This window comes from Phyllobates terribilis, unplaced genomic scaffold, assembly GCF_046119375.1.
Source record: "Phyllobates terribilis strain yellow unplaced genomic scaffold, ASM4611937v1 Scaffold_2__4_contigs__length_985480577, whole genome shotgun sequence".
Taxonomy (NCBI): Eukaryota; Metazoa; Chordata; class Amphibia; order Anura; family Dendrobatidae; genus Phyllobates; species Phyllobates terribilis.
In genome coordinates, this window is record NW_027362762.1 from 951,959,115 (window position 1) to 951,983,670 (window position 24,556).

At 45.7% G+C, this 24,556-nt stretch overlaps 1 protein-coding gene across 4 annotated transcripts in view; it reads left to right on the forward strand.

Annotated features, from left to right (window-relative positions):
- Positions 1–24,556, forward strand: part of POU2F1 (POU class 2 homeobox 1) — a 100,843-nt gene that overhangs the window by 21,876 nt on the left and 54,411 nt on the right. The gene's annotated exons all lie outside the window — the stretch shown is intronic.

Sequence of the window (24,556 nt, forward strand, 5' to 3'; positions counted from 1 at the left end):
TGATCCCACAGATGTTCAATGATATTCAGGTCTGGGGACTGGGATGGCCATTCCAGAACATTGTAATTGTTCCTCTGAATGAATGCCTGAGTAGATTTGGAGAGGTGTTTTGGATCATTGTCTTGCTGAAAGATCCATCCACTTTGTAACTTCATATTTATCACTGATTCTTGAACATTATTGTCAAGAATCTGCTGATACTGAGTGGAATCCATGCGTCCCTCAACTTTAACAAGATTCCCAGTGCCAGCATTGACCACACAGCCCCAAAGCATGATGGAACCTCCACCAAATTTTACTGTGGGTAGCAAGTGTTTTTCTTGGAATGCTGTGTTTTTTTGCCACCATGCATAGCGCCTTTTTGTATGACCAAACAACTCAATCTTGATTTCATCAGTCCACAGGACCTTCTTCCAAAAAGAAATTGGCTTCTCCAAATGTGCTTTTGCATACCTCAGCCAACTCTGTTTGTGGCGTGCTTGCAGAAACGGCTTCTTTCGCATCACTCTCCCATACAGCTTCTCCTTGTGCAAAGTGCCTTGTATAGTTGACCGATGCACAGTGACACCATCTGCAGCAAGTTGATGCTGCAGCTCTCTGGAGGTGGTCTGAGGATTGTCCTTGACTGATCTCACCATTCTTCTTCTCTGCCTTTCTGATGTTTTTCTTGGCCTGCCACTTCTGGCCTTAACAAGAACTGTCCCTGTGTTCTTCCATTTCCTTACTATGTTCCTCACAGTGGAAACTGACAGGTTAAATCTCTGAGACAGCTTTTTGTATGCTTCCCCTGAACAACTATGTTGAATAATCTTTGTTTTCAGATCATTTGACAGTTGTTTTGAGGAGCACATGATGCCACTCTTCAGAGGAGATTCAAACAGGAGAACAACTTGTAAGTGGCCACTTTAAGTAGCTTTTCTCATGATTGCATACACCTGGCTATGAAGTTCAAAGCTCAATGAGGGTACAAAGCCAAAAAAAGTGCTTTAGTAACTCAGTAAAAAGTAGGTAGGAGTATTTAAAACAAGAAAATGATAAGGGTGCCCATACTTATGCACCTGTCAAATTTTGTTTGAATGCAGATTGCACATTTTCTGTTAGTACAATAAACCTCATTTCAAGGCAGAAACATTACTGTGTCCAACAGTTATTACATATATCAAACTGAAATAGCTGTTGCAAAAACACCAATTTTTATAAAACATTAAGCTTAAGATTAATAGGGGTGCCCAAACTTTTTCATATGACTGTGTGTGTATGTATATATATATAATCAGTACAGACCAAAAGTTTGGACACACCTCATTTAAAAAATTTTCTGTATTTTCAGGACTATGAAAATAGTACATTCACACTGAAGGCATCAAAACTATGAATTACCACATGTGGAATTATATACTTTACAAAAAAGTGTGAAACAACTGAAAATATGTCTTATATTCTAGGTTCTTCAAAGTAGCCACCTTTTGCTTTGATGACTGCTTTGCACACTCTTGGCATTCTCTTGATGAGCTTCAAGAGGTAGTCACCGAAAATGGTCTTCACTTCACAGGTGTGCCCTGTCAGGTTTAATAAGTGGGATTTCTTGCCTTATAAATGGGGTTCGGACCATCAGTTGTGTTGTACAGAAGTCTGGTGGATACACAGCTGATAGTCCTACTGAATAGACTGTTAGCTGTTTTTTTTCTTGCCATAATACAAATTCTAAGTAAAGAAAAACGAGTGGCCATCATTACTTTAAGAAATGAAGGTCAGTCAGTCTGAAAAATTGGGAAAACTTTGAAAGTGTCCAAGTGCAGTTGCAAAAACCATCAAGCGCTACAAAGAAACTGTCTCACATGAGGACCGCCCCAGGAAAGGAAGACCAAGAGTCACCTCTGCTTCTGAGGATAAGTTTATCCGAGTCACCAGCCTCAGAAATCGCAGGTTAACAGCAGCTCAGATTAGAGACCAGGTCAATGCCGCACAGAGTTCTAGCAGCAGACACATCTCTACAACAACTGTTAAGAGGAGACTTTGTGCAGTAGGCCTTCATGGTAAAATAGCTGCTAGGAAACCACTGCTAAGGACAGGCAACAAGCAGAAGAGACTTGTTTGGGCTAAAGAACACAAGGAATGGACATTAGACCAGTGGAAATCTGTGCTTTGGTCTGATGAGTCCAAATTTGAGATCTTTGGTTCCAACCACCGTGTCTTTGTGCGACGCAGAAAAGGTGAACGGATGGACTCTACATGCCTGGTTCCCACCGTGAAGCATGGAGGAGGAGGTGTGATGGTGTGGGGGGGCTTTGCTGGTGACACTGTTGGGGATTTATTCAAAATTGAAGGCATACTGAACCAGCATGGCTACCACAGCATCTTGCAGCGGCATGCTATTCCATCCGGTTTGCGTTTAGTTGGACCATCATTTATTTTTCAACAGGACAATGACCCCAAACACACCTCCAGGCTGTGTAAGGGCTATTTGACCAAGGAGGAGAGTGATGGGGTGCTACGCCAGATGACCTGGCCTCCACAGTCACCAGACCTGAACCCAATCGAGATGGTTTGGGGTGAGCTGGACCGCAGAGTGAAGGCAAAAGGGCCAACAAGTGCTAAGCATCTCTGGGAACTCCTTCAAGATTGTTGGAAGACCATTTCTGGTGACTACCTCTTGAAGCTCATCAAGAGAATGCCAAGAGTGTGCAAAGCAGTCATCAAAGCAAAAGGTGGCTACTTTGAAGAACCTAGAATATAAGACATATTTTCAGTTGTTTCACACTTTTTTGTTAAGTATATAATTCCACATGTGTTAATTCATAGGTTTGATGCCTTCAGTGTGAATGTACAATTTTCATAGTCATGAAAATACAGAAAAATCTTTAAATGAGAAAGTGTGTCCAAACTTTTGGTCTGTACTGTGTATGTATGTATGTATGTATGTATGTATGTATGTATGTATGTATGTAATGTATGTGTATATGTATATATAAGCTCTCAGAGCACAGAGGCTCCTTCTTCAGGCAAGATTACAAATGAATTGATAAGACACAAGGCACAACAATTAAGAGCTGTTACAGCAAGACATTGGTTCATGAGGTGGAGGGGGTGATGCCTCCTAATGATAAGTCAAAGATCAAATTTAGGGTTTTTAGTTGCAAATGTCAAGTCTGTGGGAATGTTTAATTATCTGGAGGAGGTGTGAATTGAATCCATGTAGTGAGTCCTAAATCCAGATGTTTGTTCAATTCCTTCACAGGACTCATTCTTATGAGTTTGAATTCCCAAATTTTTCATTCTGTCTCCCTTGAAATGAGTGTTATGTTGATGTATGTGGACAGAGTAACTTTATAGGCTGTATTCTAATATACCTGGACCCTGTGTATTTATAGGCTGTGCTCAAGTATTCTTGCACACTGTGAGTTTAAAAACTGTATTCAAATATACCTGGTCTCTAATTATTTATAGGTGGTCTTCTACTGCGCCTGGACCCGGTGTATGTATGGGCCGTGTTCTACTGCGCCTGGACCCGGTGTATGTATGGGCCGTGTTCTACTGCGCCTGGACCCGGTGTATGTATGGGCCGTGTTATACTGCATGTGGTCTGGTTCACCTACACCCCAGCTCAGTTATAAATGGATGGATGGATCTGAATAAAACCAGTTTCTTTTTGTTGTTTGCATTGACTTCAGTGAAATTGCAATGCATTGATCCGGGCCTATCGTGAAAGTCCACTGCCTTTTTTTATTTACAAAAGAATATTTCTTTTTTTTCCTCTGTAATGTGAAAGACAATCACTGTGTACAATGAGAAGACTGTAACCTGGATAACCCCCCACCCCCCTATATGCTCTGACCACAGGTGCTGCACAACCGTAGATACAACCCGTTGTCATTTTTCACATAGACGAAGAGCTGGATGAGATCTGGACCTAATGATGCTCTGTAGAGACTGAAGGAAATCTTCCAGTTACCACCGAGCGCTAGATCACGGCCCACCAGTTACCACCGAGCGCTAGATCACGGCCCACCAGTTACCACCGAGCGCTAGATCACGGCCCACTAGTTACCACCGAGCGCTAGATCACGGCCCACTAGTTACCACCGATCGCTAGATCACGGCCCACCAGTTACCACCGAGCGCTAGATCACGGCCCACCAGTTACCACCGAGCGCTAGATCACGGCCCACTAGTTACCACCGAGCGCTAGATCACGGCCCACTAGTTACCACCGATCGCTAGATCACGGCCCACCAGTTACCACCGAGCGCTAGATCACGGCCCACTAGTTACCACCGAGCGCTAGATCACCGCTTTGCATAACGGACACCGCCATACAGCAAAATACTACAGCCATTCTGCAGGTGAAAATTCCCTACAGCAGTCCGCCAACTAATTATTATTGATTTCTCAAACTTGCAGTTTTACTTTTGGAACGAATCTTCCTTGGCTACTAGTCCAAGGTGTCTTCAAGGTCACAGAAAAGTGGTTATCAAAGACCCAAAGGTGAAAATTCAAAAGCAAAAAAAGTATCAGAAGAAACGACTTTGGTCAGAAGTTTGAGGCTGGATCTGCTTCCAGAGTCCGGTGCCTTTAGCCAGGCGTGATTGATGCTTGAAAAGTGATTATTTTTTTTTTAAGAGGAAATTCGTTTGAAGGCTTTTTCTTTTATTCCCTTTTTTCCCCCCATCCCCCCCTATTCTTTTTTTTTTTTTTTTCCCTGAGCCTGTCAAGTTCAAGAGCAGCTCAGATGCCATGAATTAAATGAAGCACAAAAGGGGAGAGGAGACCCTTTTGAAGAACAAAGAATTCCTATTAGGCTGCCGTGTTCTCTCCTGACCAAAGGCGCTCCCTACACGGCTGCCATTGTTATCCATGGCCTGCACATATGGTAAATACAGTAGGCCCTCGTTACTCGCCTCCCAGAGTAAATTTCCATGCCTTTTTTTTTTTTTTTTCTCCTTTTATTTAATTTTGTATAGTCATTAAGTCATTGTGTGCAGATCAGCTCTTCCTCCTCTTGGTGGGGTCGTCCACCTCCTTGTATGAACTGCCAAAAAGGATAACCATTATAACCAACCATTAAGAGTAAATGACAGCAGAGGTCACAACTCTTATTGAGAAAGGAGACAGAGTTCTACAGCCTTCAATCGAGTGGGGTGGTCACCAGGTTCTGCCATACCCACAATTTTTCTTTTACCTTTCGGATACGGTTCATTGGTGTTAGAACAGGATATAACTACTATAATACTGTTCCAATGTACAAGAATATAACTAGTAACTACTATAATACTGCTCCCTGTGTACAAGAATATAATTACTATAATACTGCCCCCTATGTACAAGAATATAACTACTATAATACTGCTCCCTGTGTACAAGAATATAACTACTATAATACTGCTCCCTGTGTACAAGAATATAATTACTATAATACTGCCCCCTATGTACAAGAATATAACTACTATAATACTGCTCCCTGTGTACAAGAATATAATTACTATAATACTGCCCCCTATGTACAAGAATATAACTACTATAATACTGCCTCCTATGTACAAGAATATAACTACTATAATACTGCCCCCTATGTACAAGAATATAACTACTATAATACTGCCCCCTATGTACAAGAATATAACTACTATAATACTGCTCCCTGTGTACAAGAATATAATTACTATAATACTGCCCCCTATGTACAAGAATATAACTACTATAATACTGCCTCCTATGTACAAGAATATAACTACTATAATACTGCCCCCTATGTACAAGAATATAACTACTATAATACTGCTCCCTGTGTACAAGAATATATCTACTATAATACTGCCCCCTATGTACAAGAATATAACTACTATAATACTGCCCCCTATGTACAAGAATATAACTACTATAATACTGCCTCCTATGTACAAGAATATAACTACTATAATACTGCCTCCTATGTACAAGAATATAACTACTATAATACTGCCCCCTATGTACAAGAATATAACTACTATAATACTGCCCCCTATGTACAAGAATATAACTACTATAATACTGCCCCCTATGTACACGAATATAACTACTATAATACTGCTCCTATGTACAAGAATATAACTACTATAATACTGCTCCCTGTGTACAAGAATATAATTACTATAATACTGCCCCCTATGTACAAGAATATAACTACTATAATACTGCCCCCTATGTACAAGAATATAACTACTATAATACTGCCTCCTATGTACAAGAATATAACTACTATAATACTGTCCCCTATGTACAAGAATATAACTACTATAATACTGTCCCCTATGTACAAGAATATAACTACTATAATACTGTCCCCTATGTACAAGAATATAACTACTATAATACTGCTCCTATGTACAAGAATATAACTACTATAATACTGCCTCCTATGTACAAGAATATAACTACTATAATACTGCCCCCTATGTACAAGAATATAACTACTATAATACTGCTCCCTGTGTACAAGAATATAATTACTATAATACTGCCCCCTATGTACAAGAATATAACTACTATAATACTGCTCCTATGTACAAGAATATAACTACTATAATACTGCTCCTATATACAAGAATATAACTACTATAATACTGCTCCTATATACAAGAATATAACTACTATAATACTGCCCCCTATGTACAAGAATATAACTACTATAATACTGCCCCTATGTACAAGAATATAACTACTATAATACTGCTCCTATATACAAGAATATAACTACTATAATACTGCTCCTATATACAAGAATATAACTACTATAATACTGCCCCCTATGTACAAGAATATAACTACTAGAATACTGCTCCTATATACAAGAATATAACTACTATAATACTGCCCCCTATATACAAGAATATAACTACTATAATACTGCCCCCTATGTACAAGAATATAACTACTATAATACTGCCCCCTATGTACAAGAATATAACTACTATAATACTGCCCCCTATGTACAAGAATATAACTACTATAATACTGCCCCCTATGTACAAGAATAGAACTACTATAATACTGCCCCCTATGTACAAGAATATAACTACTATAATACTGCTCCTATGTACAAGAATATAACTACTATAATACTGTCCCCTATGTACAAGAATATAACTACTATAATACTGTCCCCTATGTACAAGAATATAACTACTATAATACTGCCCCCTATGTACAAGAATAGAACTACTATAATACTGCCCCCTATGTACAAGAATATAACTACTATAATACTGCCCCCTATGTACAAGAATATAACTACTATAATACTGTCCCCTATGTACAAGAATATAACTACTATAATACTGCCCCCTATGTACAAGAATAGAACTACTATAATACTGCCCCCTATGTACAAGAATATAACTGCTGTATTTCTGATTTTTTTTCCTTATTAGTAGTGGGGGTTTTCTATGTTTTCTGGTGACTTGAGGCCTGTGATCTGCTGTTGGAGATACTTTTGTTTCCGTTTTCTTACTATGGATTGAGTGGAGACTGTCAGCAGCTGTAGACTTGTGAATAGTGGGGTCTCTGGTGTTGGGGGTGGCCAATGATTGTGCCCTGTACTCTGGTAGCCCGCCTTATAATGGTACCTAATCTTTGCTGTGACGTTGTATGTTTTCTGGACTTGCTCCTCTTCTGTCACCTTCCCTGTTAGTCGTGTTCTCTCTTCTGACGGCTGCATGCTCCTGTGTGCCGGCTCTCGTGTACTGGGTTATGATTGGTGCCAGTAGGGTTAACGCCATCTTGCCACGGGATGCGGCATCTGCTGGTTCAGTCATCTGTTATATTATCCAATTACTGGGTGAAGCCTCCAGTCTCCCGCTGCTCCTGACAACCTGTGGCAGCGGCTGTGAATGCCGTTATCTGTGGATCGTTGTAACTTTTCTTCCTCTCCTCAATCGCACAGATAATTGTTTTATTTCTATATTTGATCAGCTGAATAATGCAAAGGATTTAAAGGGCCACTTCCTCCTTAAAGGAGAATTCGGCATCAATGTGCAATACTTCTCTGCTGTAATCTGCATAAAGTTCATTACAGTTGTGATTTTTGCACAGGTATTTGGCAGCGTACTATTCCCCCTCCCTCCTGTTCATATTACATGTACACTCAGGCAGATAAAGGTATGTATTTGTACAGGGGGTCTGGAGGGAGCGTTCTGGGCTCCTTGAATGGTCCCGGTGCTTTCTGACAATGTCATGTAACAAACAGAGCAATAAATAGACGAGCTGCAAATCGCTTTAGTTTAAAAATTGTCTTTCCCTGGAAAATCCCTCCAGCGCCGGCCACTAGGTGTCTCCCTTCTTTGTAGCTAGCTGCTACTGCCTCTTGTCAGGTGTGATCCGTGTTTAGCAGCAGAGACACTGACCCAGATTACAGGAGGTGGAGGCGGGTCTCTGTTGCTCTGTGCGGGGGCGGGTCTCTGTTGCTCTGTGTGGGGGCGGGTCTCTGTTGCTCTGTGTGGGGGCGGGTCTCTGTTGCTCTGGGCGGGCCTCTGTTGCTGTACACGGGACGGGGGCGAGTCTCTGTTGCTCTGGGCAGAGGCGGGCCTGTGACGCTGTGCGTGGAGCCGGGGGCCCCGGGCCTGTGACGCTGTGCGTGGAGCCGGGGGCCCCGGGCCTGTGACGCTGTGTGTGGAGCCGGGGGCCCCGGGCCTGTGACGCTGTGTGTGGAGCCGGGGGCCCCGGGCCTGTGACGCTGTGCGTGGAGCCGGGGGCCCCGGGCCTGTGACACTCTGCTCCTGCTTTCCTATTGATCTATAACTGCAAAGCTTTCAGTTCAGGACATTAAAACCATTGGACAATGCACACTGGAAAGTTAGGAGAAGGTGGTGCTAGCACCTGTAGTGCTGACTGAATGTTTGCAATGTTCTTCTTGTTACATAGCTAATTTAAAAATGTGAAATTGTCTCATCACTTAGTCTTCAAAGGTCAGCAGCAATTTTTACAACCAAGGTTGGGTTTTATCACATTATCGGACTTGGTTGCGGATGGATTTGTGAAGTTCACCTCTGTTCACCATTGTCTTCCAATGGCTCCGTGTACCGCTATAACTTGCCGCGGTGCCTCTGCACGGAGCCGTGTGCTGTCAGTCACTGAGGCTCGGCTGCTTGGGCTTTAGTGCCGGCGTTCCCCGGTGTAGTGGCATGTACCCGGCCTCCACGCTGACACCTAAACGAGCAGAGGCTCAGAGGCTCCTCACATCTCGCTCGCAGTTTGGAGAGGAGCTACATGAGCGCTTGTGATGCCGTCCCCTGGGCTGTGACGGGCGCACACGTTCCTGACATCAAAGCCTCCTCCGGCAGACAAGTCTCCTCGGTGATGAGGCGCCCGCAGACTTCCAAGCTGCACAATCCGCTTTTGAGGGGGCACAGCCGGGAAGGTGTCGGGCTCTGCCCCGCGCGCTCGCTCGGCGGCTCCTCTTCTTTACTTTGCCGCTTCTTGCTGCTCGCCGTGCGCAAATAACATTAATATTTCAGGGACTTTTTCAGTGCGGTTTTCTGGGCACAGTAGGACTCGGGGAAGAGGGAGGGATGAAATGCAAACATGTCTGGGCTTATAGATAAAAGGGGAAGAAAGAGAAAGCGGCGCTGACCCAATTACCCGCTCGCCGTGGAGTCATTCAGCATCATAAACAGCGACTTATTTACTCCATTGAACAGTGCGGCGTCTAGGAAGAGTGAAACCGGCGAGCCGGACCCGCCAAAGAGCCGCCCGGAACGCGCAAACCAGGGCTGCGACAGGGGCACATGGACTGGCACTACTCCTGGCGCTATCGTGTTAAAAAAGGAGAGGGGCTGTCCAGGAAAGGCAGTAAAAAACACGATTCATGGGGGTCTGACACCCTTCCCCGATCAGCAGTTAGTGGATCTAAGCTGTAATACCAGGCACAACCCACGGACAGGAGTGGAGCTGTTTGTAGAAGACACATACATGTCTGTCATTAAACTTGGAAAAACCTTCCAGAAGTTGCGACTTTTCCATTTTCTTTTATTTTTATTTTTTATTATTTTTCATGTTTAAACCTCTTAATGATGTAGCTGATTTTTTTACCTTTTTAAAGCGCTTTCCTGGACTTTTAATACTGATTGGTAGGTATAGCACACATGACATTCCTCACTGACCAGATGATTGAAGAAGTCACGGAGCAGCTCTATACACCATGTAGTGGCCATGAATGGTACTGCAAGCTCTTACCAGTTGGGCAAATTGATCCTCCACCTGCGTGAGATCTTTGTGCTCCGGCAGCGCTCATGTTATAAGCGTCTTATGGACTTTTTTTTTATTATTTTGTGTGCTACTCCATTCACATCCAGAGCTGCATTCTAAAGCCTTGTGGCTTCCTCTCAGGCTAACATTTCTGCTGCCCCCTGCTGGATTCTCTATGATGGTACACTGTGCTGAAAAGGCATTATGCCGGTGTGATATTGCAGCTTTGACCGTCACTGCTGGGAGTTGTGGTCCACTGATTGCAGAGATTCATAGTGAATAACTTTATAGACGTCCTCCCTCCTCTTTCCAATTATCTTATTGGCCTCTGTGCCGCACATTAGGAGCTCGGCAGCCAATTTTCTTTTTTCTTTTTTTTTTTAATTTAAGCCACTAATTAATTTTGGATGGCAGTCAGTGGCAGGAAGCCATAACACAGCGACAGGACGAGACAATAGAGGCTGGCGTTGTGTCTGCACCTATAGCTATCCCCGGAGCTCGTACACAGCAACAAATGGCAGTGCGATGCTCTGCAGAAAGATGAAGTGACATCACCTAATATGTGCAGTAGGAGGCGCTAGTGAGCAGTGTCAGTGCTGCAGGCGCAGATTGTTGGCTTTTCCAGACACTCTATTCTAGAAGGGGGGAAGATTGGGAGACGGCGCCCTGATCTAGAAGGGGGAAGATGGGAGACGGCGCCCTGGTTGAGAGAGGGGGCAAGATGGGAGACGACGCCCTGGTTGAGAGGAGGAGCAAGATGGGAGACGGCGCCCTGGTTGAGAGGAGGAGCAAGATGGGAGACGGCGCCCTGGTTGAGAGGAGGAGCAAGATGGGAGACGGCGCCCTGGTTGAGAGGAGGAGCAAGATGGGAGACGGCGCCCTGGTTGAGAGGAGGAGCAAGATGGGAGACGGCGCCCTGGTTGAGAGGAGGAGCAAGATGGGAGACGGCGCCCTGGTTGAGAGGAGGAGCAAGATGGGAGACGGCGCCCTGGTCGAGAGGAGGAGCAAGATGGGAGGCGGCGCCCTGGTCGAGAGGAGGAGCAAGATGGGAGACGGCGCCCTGGTCGAGAGGAGGAGCAAGATGGGAGACGGCGCCCTGGTCGAGAGGAGGAGCAAGATGGGAGACGGCGCCCTGGTCGAGAGGAGGGGCAAGATGGGAGACGGCGCCCTGGTCGAGAGGAGGGGCAAGATGGGAGACGGCGCCCTGGTCGAGAGGAGGGGCAAGATGGGAGACGGCGCCCTGGTCGAGAGGAGGGGCAAGATGGGAGACGGCGCCCTGGTCGAGAGAGGGGGCAAGATGGGAGACGGCGCCCTGGTCGAGAGAGGGGGCAAGATGGGAGACGGCGCCCTGGTCGAGAGAGGGGGCAAGATGGGAGACGGCGCCCTGGTCGAGAGAGGGGGCAAGATGGGAGACGGCGCCCTGGTCGAGAGGAGGAGCAAGATGGGAGACGGCGCCCTGGTCGAGAGGAGGAGCAAGATGGGAGACGGCGCCCTGGTCGAGAGGAGGAGCAAGATGGGAGACGGCGCCCTGGTCGAGAGGAGGAGCAAGATGGGAGACGGCGCCCTGGTCGAGAGGAGGAGCAAGATGGGAGACGGCGCCCTGGTCGAGAGGAGGAGCAAGATGGGAGACGGCGCCCTGGTCGAGAGAAGGGGCAAGACTGGGAGACGGCACCCTGGTCGAGAGGAGGGGCAAGATGGGAGATAGCGTTCGCCGTTCATATGAATCTTTGTCTGTATGACTGCACCATACACACGTCTAATTGCATTGTACCATTACCTTTTAGATGAAGCCATACGTTTCCGATGAATGGCAAACAAAAACGTTTGATAGTCAGTAGGGAGGAGCTAATGAAGTAAAGTTTTCCTAATGATCAGCACATCCTCATCATGCCATGCACGATGGTCGTACGAAAATATCAGACCTGCCCGACCCATGTTTCGGACAACTACGATCGGTCGTCGCCTAAAAGTCGATCGCTTGCCATGTAAAAACCGTACAGCGAACGATCGATTTGGTCGGAATTGTATATTTAGTACAGGTTTGGTCTAATGTTTATGGGGGTCTTAACACTGGGACATTGGTATGGTCTCGTGTGGGTGATGTCTGGCACACTGGTGGGATCTCTGGGGGAGGTGGGGGATCCCTGAGACATTGGTATGATCTCTGGCACACTGGTGGGATCTCAGGCACACTGGTGGGATCTCTGGGGGGCAGGGTTATCATGACGTTTGCTGGATGAGGTGCTGTGATTTAGATCCAGCTGTCGCTCCTCTCGTCGGTGTTACTTTGGTGCAGATTGCTGTCCTCGGCCTGTGGTTGCCATGTCACTGAATATCTGCAGTCTCCAGCAGCCGTCACTCCGGCTCTCTACAGCTTTGCGGCCTCCTCCAGGCGGCGTCCTCATTTAGTCGCCTGTTCCCTGCGGCACACACCAGCAGGAAGCTGAGACACATTTTCCTTGTAATTAGCTGCATTAACTTCAGGTTTTTGTCTCCTTTCCTGCGTCGGTCAGGTTTCTCCTGCTCGACATCATCTGTTACCTTTTCTCGTGTTTAGTGACACATTTTTGTTTTATATATGTGTTTTTTATCTAGGCTAACATTAGATTATTCCACATCCAGCCCTGCCGTAATAGAGCTTACAATCTAATTACTTTACCGTACGTGCCAGGGCAGCTTCTTCGGTGGTCATTAGTAATCCAAACATTTGTATTGCTGGAAGAAATCTAATTACCCAGAGAGAACCCGCATGCACCTTGGGAGAACGGAGCCACTTCCGGTCCTTGACTGCTGTGTCTTGCACAAATTTTTCCTAGGAGATACTAATTAAGGGGGTTGTCTTGTATCTATAAAGCAAGTGCGACAATCCGCCTTTAAAAGGGCCCCCTAAATGTATATATGACCTAAGGGTGAAATCACTTTGCGGAAGATTTTTGCAACTTCCATTGAAGCCAACGTGACCTTCACGGTGAGACCACCGCACAATCCACTAAAAGACGCTCAGGTTGTGCTGCAGATTTACGTCAAGATCCATGGAGGTAAATGGGATGGCTCAGTGCAAACAGTTTTCGGCTGCCCTAGGGGAAATGTAGTATTACAACTTGTGCCCCTTTTAATACGCCAAGTAGGTACTATTAATTGGGGTTTCATCTTCTGAGGCTGGGAGCGTCCGTCGCCCACCGCAGGGGATTGGGGGCGGCCGTCGCCCACCGCAGAGGGGGTGGGTTGTGGCCGTCGCCCACCGCGGGAGGGGGTGGCTGGGGGGCGTCCGTCGCCCACCGCAGGGGATTGGGGGCGGCCGTCACCCACCGCGTGGTGAGTCCGTTGCCCAACGCGGAGGGGGTGGGTTGTGGCCGTCGCCCATCGCGGGAGGGGGAGGGGGGGCTGGGGGGCGTCCGTCGCCCACCGCAGGGGATTGGGGGCGGCCGTCACCCACCGCGTGGTGAGTCCGTTGCCCAACGCGGAGGGGGTGGGTTGTGGCTGTCGCCCACCGCGGAGGGGGGGGATCTGGGGGGCGGCCGTCTCGTGGCCAGCAGTATTTGCACTCCCTGAGATCTGCTACGTTAAAGCAATAGGGCCACAATCTGCTCCTGCCCTGGGGCCCCGACCACTCCATCCGCCACAGAGGACCTGAGCTAGTCCGTGTCTGTGACAGCCGGGATACGCCGCACGTTCGGTCTTCACCGCGGGGTCCCACAACGCTAATTCACAGTGACAGGTGCACATGAAATTGACTCGCGTTATGTAAAAGATTGTGGAAATAAAGACGTCGGCCGCAGTTCCCGGAGACATCATCGGATTAATCATTCTCCGCGTCTGAAGTCGTCGTCCTCCTAATACAGAGCTGAGAGGGGTCCGCGAGCTTAAAGAGCCGTCGCTTCAGGGCAACACGGAATTAATGCAAATAATCTATTAGTGCTTGTTTGCCCAAGGACACGCGCTCCATAATACACAAGGAGTCTGAGACATCGCTGCCACCGCGCACCATACAAATGTCACCGCGCCATCATTACTGGTGCGCCGGCCGGCAATGTGCCGCGCAGACACCGAATAGGTCAAGCATTGGTTACAGTGATGGGGAAACTGCTGCATTTAATAATCCGACTCACAAGATCAAATGTCAAGTGCGGCCTCTTACACGCTGGAAAATATGGCGTCTTCGTTCCTAAGAGCCGGCGGTATTGTCGTGTAAATTGGAAGAGCCGCCGGACACCCTGAGGGAGAAGAATTGGGGTAATTTATAGCCCGAGGATTATTCAGACATTGCAGATTGGGTTTAATGTACTTGGAATAAACTTTAGCCTTTTTTTTTTTTTTTTTTTTTTTTAAAGATGACACTCCTCATCTGTAGGATAGGCAGGAGTGATAAAATTACAGCTACCTGCTGCCACCACTAGAGGGAGCTCAGGAGCTTACTGCAGACTCTCAGTATTGAGCTCCCTCTAGTGGTAGCTGGAGTTATGACACAATTACAGAACTCTAACTTACTGTAGACTCTTAAAGGGGTGTTCCCATCTTATACATTTTATGGGGGAAATATTTTAAGGGTGATAGCTGCTGCTGTTTTGGATGTGTGACCGTGCGGTCAGAGACCAGTTTTATGATTTGGGCTGAGAAGGAGTAGATCAGACCATAGAGCTGCCACTTGCAGATGAAGAAACCACGGAGGGAATCGGAGCTGATCCTCGGATCCTATCCCAGCATTACAAGCCCCAGTCATATCCACAGTGATTATTCGATCACCATAACTAATCTAATCCAATCCCAAAAGTGGTTCTTCAGACGAGGCCACCCCTTTAAGAACACTTTTCCAGGTGCTTATCTATATCTCTGCTGCTTGTTTCCACCACTAGAGGGCAATCTATATACAGCAATATACTGTTTTCTTATGGACCAGAATGGGAACTGCATAGAGATCGCCCCCTAGTGATGAATAACTGAGGGTCAGGAGCTTGCAGGGTTCAGGATTATTTCCAGCAGCCAATCTGAAAAAGAAGTGCGGAAGTATAAAGCACTGACCTCATGGACAACCAAACTTCACAGGACGAGATTTTCTGGAGTTCAATTTTGTGATTCCCTCCAGCTAAACACTTCGGCAGCACAGATATCTCTCTCTCCTGTTTTCATAGTTTGTTGCAATCGATCAGTCAAGGAGTCCCAAGTTGTTTACCTTTTAAAGGGAATCTGTCACCAGGTTTTTAAAACCAGCAGCATGATGTAGAGACAGAGACCCTGATTCCAGCGATGTGTTACTTACTGGGCTGCTTGCTGTAGTTTTGATAAAATCCTTGTTTTATCTGCTGCCGATCTGCCAGTTCCCTGAATGCTGAGCTGTGTATAACCCCGCCCACACCACTGATTGGCACAGTGCACACTGAAAGCAGCCAATCAGTGGTGTGGGCGGGGTTATACAGGGCTCAGCATTCCAGATCTGCAGCAGATAAAACTGTGATTTTATCAAAACTACAGCAAGAAGCCCAGTAAGTGACACATCGCTGGAATCAGGGTTTCTGTCTCTACATTATGCTACTGTCAGATTGGGCAGCAAAAACATGGTGATCGATTTCCCTAAAATATGATTTTCTGGCGCCGTGGCCGGAGCGCTGCCGAGCGGCGTGGATACGTTTCCCTCTTCACCCCTGATCTGTCCATAAATCATTGATCGGAGGAATTCCTGGCCGAGCCGTCGTCTTACATCTCGCATGGTGACCGTTTCATCCGACCTCCTCCTCTATCATCTGTGGCTGCAGCCAGCAAGAAGAAAGCCCCAGGGCTGAGTTTTAGGATTGGAAATGTGCCTGAAGCAGAGCCCCGAACTCATCTGTCCGAGTTACCAGATCAGAGTCGCCGGTGACCCGGCCTCGTGTAGCCCCCCCCAAATACTAACATCCAAATCTTTTTACTCATCTCACATCCAGATCTCAGGCCATGTTCACACCTATTATTGCAGATTGCCCCACATGCTGCAAAATAAGTGCATCGGTTTCTGGCCGAACCCCATTATACGTTCCCGGTGTCCTTCGGGCACCATTGACGTCCGGTTTGTACACTCAACATTTTTTTTTTTTTTTTACGCGCCTATGATAAAACTGGAAATGTCTACTCTGATGTTAGCACAGCTGAGGCTTTGTTACAATGTACCAGCCAAGACGATCCTTTGTTTCCAAACACATGGGCAGCACAAATCCCTCTCCTCTCCTGACGGTTTGCTACAATGTATCAACGCAGAGAATTGTCCAAACTAGATCTAGAGGAAGCAAAGTGACTTTTACCCACCAATTGGAAGCTCTTTATATCGTCTATTCTAGGTACTACTACCCTCATCGTCTGCTATGTAGTTTACTTTGCTGCGTTTTTATATTGTATATAGGCTTTCATTATACAGTGCGGTCTAGTGGTCAGGGTAGGAATTACACAGATCCTTTGTGATCCTCCACCTGTGATGACCAAATTTGAGTACTGTCCCTTTAAATTGCCATCTGCGACAATGACTTTTTGTGATGAATTCTGGACTTCCAGCCCCAGTACCTACCTAACCCAAATCTGCAAATGCCAAAAATCAGTCCTTCACCCCTCCTTTCATCCTGCACCATCAGTTAATCTGGCCGGGCGTGTGTGCTGTGCCGGAGAGGCGTGAAGCCGCAGCTTTCCACGCTCTGTAGTCTCTAATTTCCAGCGCCGGGTGCAGCGCCAGCCGCCGTCTCTGCCGCGGATTCATCTATTTGTGCCTGCAGAGAGCTGGCAGCCGCTTGAATACAGAGCGGGGAGATAGCCGGCATCTGTCTGCAACATCTGCTTAACCTTTACCTCTTCCAAAACAGACAAAGCCGGGGCCAAGGGGAGCGGAGCAGCTCGGGGGGATTTTTTTTTTATTTATTTTTTACAAACAGCCCCCTAACAAATGGATGCAGTTTTATCTCTCACCTTGGTGCACAATATGGCAGATTTTTTTTGTTTTTGGTGCATTTGTATGAAGGAAAAAAAAAAAAAAAAAGCAGCTGATATTCCTCTTGGGTATCGTCTTGTGCGCTCGGGTCTTATCCGTAATGTAGGAGCCGTAGAAGATGGGATTAGAGCAAAATTTAAGCCGACACATTCCCTTTAAGTGAGGTCCTTTTGATATTGGACTGCACCAGCGTGTTATGTCTCCAGCTCCTGTGCAGATCTGGGTGTCTCCATGGTTACAGACAACAAACAATCCCTGCGCAGTCTGATCCTGTCACCATATTTCTTGTGCCTCTTAGTAACCGTCCAACCAGAAACTGAGGAGACTAATGGAAGAGAGTAACGCAGGACTCTGAGCTTTGACGCCACAGAGTTTGTGTGAAGTCTGTAACCATGGATACGCATTGATGTGCATGGGAGCTGTTTTCACAAAATAAATTTTTTTTATTTGTATTTTTTATATTTTAAAATTTGCAAAATTGCTTTATTTTTTTTTTTAGTTAAGGTGCATTGGAGCAATACAGAACGTGTTGCACATTTTTATATTGTTGTGGCCAAAAGTTTAGGGACAATCTTACAAACAGCAATGTCCCTGCCAGTAAAGCCCCTTTCATGAAAATCCATGATGACTTCACACACTTCCTTAGGAGGTAACCACGGGGTGAACATAAGATTGCTGCTTCAGTTTTTATAGTGGCAATTTGCATTAACTTTATGTTATCAAGAGCGAATTGTCAGATGTCCTTAACACTTTCTCGTAAGCCAAGAACATTAACTAGGACAAAGCAGCTGATATCACTCTTAATTAATCAGCAAACTGGTTGCTTTAAAAGGAGGTTGGTGCTTGAAATCATAGTCTTCTGTTAACCCTGTTGTTACCTCCAAGGAAAAGCGTGCAGTCATGATTACTTTGCATCAAAAGGGCTTTACAGGCAAGGACATTGCCCCTAAATCAACCATTAATTAGATCATCAAGAACTTCAAAGAGAGGGAGGATCAGTTATTGTGAGGAAACTTCGGGTGCCCTGATGCTTCCTCACTAGCTGGACTTTCTTGGGCGACCGTTTCTTAAAGAGGATATGGGATCTGTATAACTGTGCTGAGCTTGCTCAGGAATGGCAGCAGGCAGGTGTCAGCGCATCTGCACGCACAGTGAGGTGGAGGCGGCCTGGTGTTAAGAAGGACCGCAAAGAAGAAAAAAAACGTCTAGGACAGACTGACATCCAGCAGGAAGTTCAGTAATTGGACTGTAGAGGATGGGGGTATCGTTATGTCTGTGATGAAGCCCCTTCAGATTATTTGGGACGTCTGGAAGAATGATTGTCCAGGGGAGCACTGCTATGTCTGCCAGCAGTAAAGTGTCCTGAAACCATTCATATGTCGGGGGCTTCTCATTCATGGAGGGGGTCTCACTCACAATTATGGCCATTGATAAAGAATGGGATCTAAACCTCCTCCAAGAGCAACTTCTCCCATCATCCAGGAGCAATGCGGTGATGATGCTTTCTCCAACATGGAGACCAGGCGCAAGGCAAAAGTGATGACTAAGTGACTCAGGGAACAAAACAGTGACATTTTGGGTTCATGTCCAGGAAACTCCCCCAGATCTCAGCCCCACTGAGACTCTTTGGTCAATCCTCAGAAAGCGACAAACAAAAACCCAAAAATTGTGATAAAGTCCGAGCTCTGAGAGGAGAACGGGCGGCCATCAGTCAGGATCTGACCCAAACCTCCTATGACCGGGGACTCGCGGGAATTGCAGCAGGCGATGCCTTATTAAAAGCACAAGATATAGCTGCCATTTAATGTCATTTATAACGAGGGACGACCTATGTAGCCCGGGACTCGCACCAGGAAATCGAGTGGTGGGACGGCCTCCTGGCGTCTCCTCTCGGCAGCCGGGCTCGGTGGGTGGTGAGACTGAAGCGAGGACCACAAGCCGATCGTTGATTACATAATTAGACCCTTTCTGCCGTCAGATCCCCTCGCCCCTCTGCAGCGTGTCAGCCCCCGACTAATTAGACTATTAGTCGTCCATGTGTTAGTGATATCCGGCCACCGAGGACGCCAAAAAGTTGACACCATTATTGTGCGAGGAGCCGGACGTCCCCCCGCCGCTGATTATCGGTCTTCACAGCGTATTAATTATAAGTGACGTAAAAAGGAGAGAAAAATAATAGAAATAAAACTCCCGGAGACCTCAGCGATATTATGTCGTGCACCGCTCCGCGTGGAGGATTACTGGCGGTGCGGTCACTCAGCCGAGGTCTGCGAGGTGGTGAAGGCAAAAAATAATTTGAGGTTACAGAAACAGACTCTTTCCAGGTCTCTAAATGTGTCTGTGAATGTGCAGATCTGCTATTAGGAAGAGGCCCGGCACTGGTTATAGGGGAGCCGCCTCCCACTGATAATGGGTATTTGTAGTATTAGATTAGTCTACTGCAGCTCTGGAGTATAGTACAGGATGTAACTCAGGATCAGTACAGGATCAGTAATGTAATGTATGTACACAGTGACTGCACCATCAGAATAGTGAGTGCAGCTCTGGAGGATAATACAGGATGTAACTCAGGATCAGTAATGTAATGTATGTACACAGTGACTGCACCAGCAGAATAGTGAGTGCAGCTCTGGAGGATAATACAGGATGTAACTCAGGGTCAGTACAGGATCAGTAATGTAATGTATGTACACAGTGACTGCACCAGCAGAATAGTGAGTGCAGCTCTGGAGGATAATACAGGATGTAACTCAGGATCAGTAATGTAATGTATGTACACAGTTACTGCACCAGCAGAATAGTGAGTGCAGCTCTGGAGTATAATACAGGATGTAACTCAGGGTCAGTACAGGATCAGTAATGTAATGTATGTACACAGTGACTGCACCAGCAGAATAGTGAGTGCAGCTCTGGAGGATAATACAGGATGTAACTCAGGATCAGTAATGTAATGTATGTACACAGTGACTGCACCAGCAGAATAGTGAGTGCAGCTCTGGAGTATAATACAGGATGTAACTCAGGATCAGTAATGTAATGTATGTACACAGTGACTGCACCAGCAGAATAGTGAGTGCAGCTCTGGAGTATAATACAGGATGTAACTCAGGATCAGTACAGGATCAGTAATGTAATGTATGTACACAGTGACTGCACCAGCAGAATAGTGAGTGCAGCTCTGGGGTATAATACAGGATGTAACTCAGAATCAGTAATGTAATGTATGTACACAGTAACTGCACCAGCAGAATAGTGAGTGCAGCTCTGGGGTATAATACAGGATGTAACTCAGGATCAGTAATGTAATGTATGTACACAGTGACTGCACCAGCAGAATAGTGAGTCCAGCTCTGGAGTATAATACAGGATGTAACTCAGGATCAGTACAGGATCAGTAATGTAATGTATGTACACAGTGACGGCACCAGCAGAATAGTGAGTGCAGCTCTGGAGGATAATACAGGATGTAACTCAGGATCAGTAATGTAATGTATGTACACAGTTACTGCACCAGCAGAATAGTGAGTGCAGCTCTGGAGTATAATACAGGATGTAACTCAGGGTCAGTACAGGATCAGTAATGTAATGTATGTACACAGTGACTGCACCAGCAGAATAGTGAGTGCAGCTCTGGAGTATAATACAGGAGGTAACTCAGGATCAGTAATGTAATGTATGTACACAGTGACTGCACCAGCAGAATAGTGAGTGCAGCTCTGGAGTATAATACAGGATGTAACCCAGGATCAGTAATGTAATGTATGTACACAGTGACTGCTCCAGCAGAATAGTGAGTGCAGCTCTGGAGTATAATACAGGATGTAACTCAGGATCAGTAATGTAATGTATGTACACAGTTACTGCACCAGCAGAATAGTGAGTGCAGCTCTGGAGTATAATACAGGATGTAACTCAGGGTCAGTACAGGATCAGTAATGTAATGTATGTACACAGTTACTGCACCAGCAGAATAGTGAGTGCAGCTCTGGAGTATAATACAGGAGGTAACTCAGGATCAGTAATGTAATGTATGTACACAGTGACTGCACCAGCAGAATAGTGAGTGCAGCTCTGGGGTATAATACAGGATGTAACTCAGAATCAGTAATGTAATGTATGTACACAGTAACTGCACCAGCAGAATAGTGAGTGCAGCTCTGGGGTATAATACAGGATGTAACTCAGGATCAGTAATGTAATGTATGTACACAGTGACTGCACCAGCAGAATAGTGAGTCCAGCTCTGGAGTATAATACAGGATGTAACTCAGGATCAGTACAGGATCAGTAATGTAATGTATGTACACAGTGACGGCACCAGCAGAATAGTGAGTGCAGCTCTGGAGTATAATACAGGATGTAACTCAGGATCAGTAATGTAATGTATGTACACAGTTACTGCACCAGCAGAATAGTGAGTGCAGCTCTGGAGTATAATACAGGATGTAACTCAGGGTCAGTACAGGATCAGTAATGTAATGTATGTACACAGTGACTGCACCAGCAGAATAGTGAGTGCAGCTCTGGAGTATAATACAGGAGGTAACTCAGGATCAGTAATGTAATGTATGTACACAGTGACTGCACCAGCAGAATAGTGAGTGCAGCTCTGGAGTATAATACAGGATGTAACCCAGGATCAGTAATGTAATGTATGTACACAGTGACTGCTCCAGCAGAATAGTGAGTGCAGCTCTGGAGTATAATACAGGATGTAACTCAGGATCAGTAATGTAATGTATGTACACAGTTACTGCACCAGCAGAATAGTGAGTGCAGCTCTGGAGTATAATACAGGATGTAACTCAGGGTCAGTACAGGATCAGTAATGTAATGTATGTACACAGTTACTGCACCAGCAGAATAGTGAGTGCAGCTCTGGAGTATAATACAGGAGGTAACTCAGGATCAGTAATGTAATGTATGTACACAGTTACTGCACCAGCAGAATAGTGAGTGCAGCTCTGCAGTATAATACAGGATGTAATTCAGGATCAGTAATGTATGTACACAGTGACTGCACCAGCAGAATAGTGAGTGCAGCTCTGGAGTATAATACAGGATGTGACTCGGGATCAGTAATGTATGTACACAGTGACTGCACCAGCAGAATAGTGAGTGCAGCTCTGGAGTATAATACAGAATGTAACTCAGGATCAGTACAGGATCAGTAATGTAATGTATGTACACAGTTACTGCACCAGCAGAATAGTGAGTGCAGCTCTGGAGTATAATTCAGGATGTAACTCAGGATCAGTAATGTAATGTATGTACACAGTGACTGCACCAGCAGAATAGTGCGTGCAGCTCTGGAGTATAATACAGGAGGTAACTCAGGATTAGCAATGTAATGTATGTACACAGTGACTGCACCAGCAGAATAGTGAGTGCAGCTCTGGATCAGTCCTGGATGAGTTCTTTCTCAGTGAGGTGACACAAGAGCTGATTTGTTAGACGATTATCTTGGTCTGTTTTTGGGGTGAAAATCATTGACCTTTCACAGAGGGTTGTATGAGATTAGACATGGCCAGTTTTGCCTGTGGGCTATGCCTGGTATTGCACTATTCTAGTGAGTGGAGCTGAGCTGCAGTACCAGACACAGCCTTTAGGCAGATGTGGCGCTGTTTCTGGAAGCAGCCATGTTTTTCTAAGATCTTACATTTTCACTATGGCGTCACCGGCAGCTGTCACTTTACCACTGGAGCTTGCAGTCTACCCACCATGGCGATTCACTCATTAGGGTCTGTTTTATGAGCAGCTAATTATCCTGGTATTATCGCTGTGGATCGTGGGAGCGTGAACACAAACTCAATGCAAATCACGAGTGGAGCGTACGCCCACAGCGCCCCATCACTGCCATCGCCCCGATATGGAGAACCCGCACTATATTGTGACTCGCATTAAACACGGGGCGTTCTTGGCATTTCATTACTGCCCGGGATTGTAAAGGAACATAATATAAGGCGAGTAATGAGCGCTGTGCCTTTAAGGAACCCTTCATCCATTACTTGAGAAGAATCAGAAGTATTCCTATTATTGTAATCTGTAGGATTTCCTCCGCTATAGACGGTGCCCAGAAGAGCAGCACTGAGCCGCTGCCGCTAACAGCCTTGTTGTGAGGGGATTAGCAGCCGAAGGAATGCAAAAGACCAAGACTAAAGTGTCCGGCTGCTTCCCATCCTCCCCGGGCGCCGCTCCTCACCCCCGGGCGCCGCTCCTCACCCCTGGGTGTCGCTCTTCTCTCCTCTGACTTGTAATTGGCCATCTTTGTGCCAAAACTAAGATGTTTTCCCCCTTCATACAATACAGATGTAGCAGAGCTGAGTTTGTTGCTTTTCAATGTGACAAACCTCTAATATGTGTTTCTGATAGAATTTCATTTGTATGTATATAAGGGACTACAACTCCCAGTATGTACTGACCCACAGGTTGTCCTGTCCTAGTTCACCCAGGAGACCTTCACATCACCTATATAGAGGTGTTATCAGTCATTGTACAGGAGGAGGAGGTGAGCTGTGACATCACTTAACACAGGATCCACCATTTACGATATCTACTGTATATAGAGGTGTTATCAGTCATTGTACAGAAGGAGGAGGAGGTGAGCTGTGACATCACTTAACACAGGATCCACCATTTACGATATCTACTGTATATAGAGGTGTTATCAGTCATTGTACAGAAGGAGGAGGAGGTGAGCTATGACATCACCTATTGTGAATGGTGGATCCTGTGCCATCAGTCACTGTAATCCTGACTGTGATGATAACGAGACTTCTGAAAAGTCTTGAGTAAAGTACGTGAAGTATAACTGTAATGTCCCCAGTGGCCAGTCTGAATATTGCAACAAAAGAAAATGTATTTTTTTTGTCAAAATTTGTTTAAAAATCTTTTTTTTTTTTGTATTTAAAATTTTTAATCTGTCTGACATTTTCTGCACACGGGAATGATTCTCCGCAGCTGTAAAGCCCACAGTCTTATGTACAGCGCCATGGAATCAATGGCGCTATATAAATTAATAATAATAATAATAATCTGAGCAGTCAGATTTTTTTTTTCTTTTTTCAACATTTTGTTGCAAAACTGCGATTAGATTTTCTCAGGAGCGTGTGGATGGGATTTAGTGAAGTTGGCGGCTCGTTCATCCTGGATGCTCGCTCTGCTTAGAGGAGATGTGCCCGTCTGTAGACGGCACCACGATCCCCACTGAGCGGCCGTTTTATATTGCAAACGTTAAACTTGCCGAAACGTTGCTGCGTGTCTCCGGCAATTTTTGCTGCTGCAAATTTTCTGCGGCTTAAAGTTATACTTACTCTTGGAAATCTCATCCACAATGCGGGTAGTGTGGAAAACCCTCTGCCCCACTGTGATATCGCTGCAGGTGTATGTAAC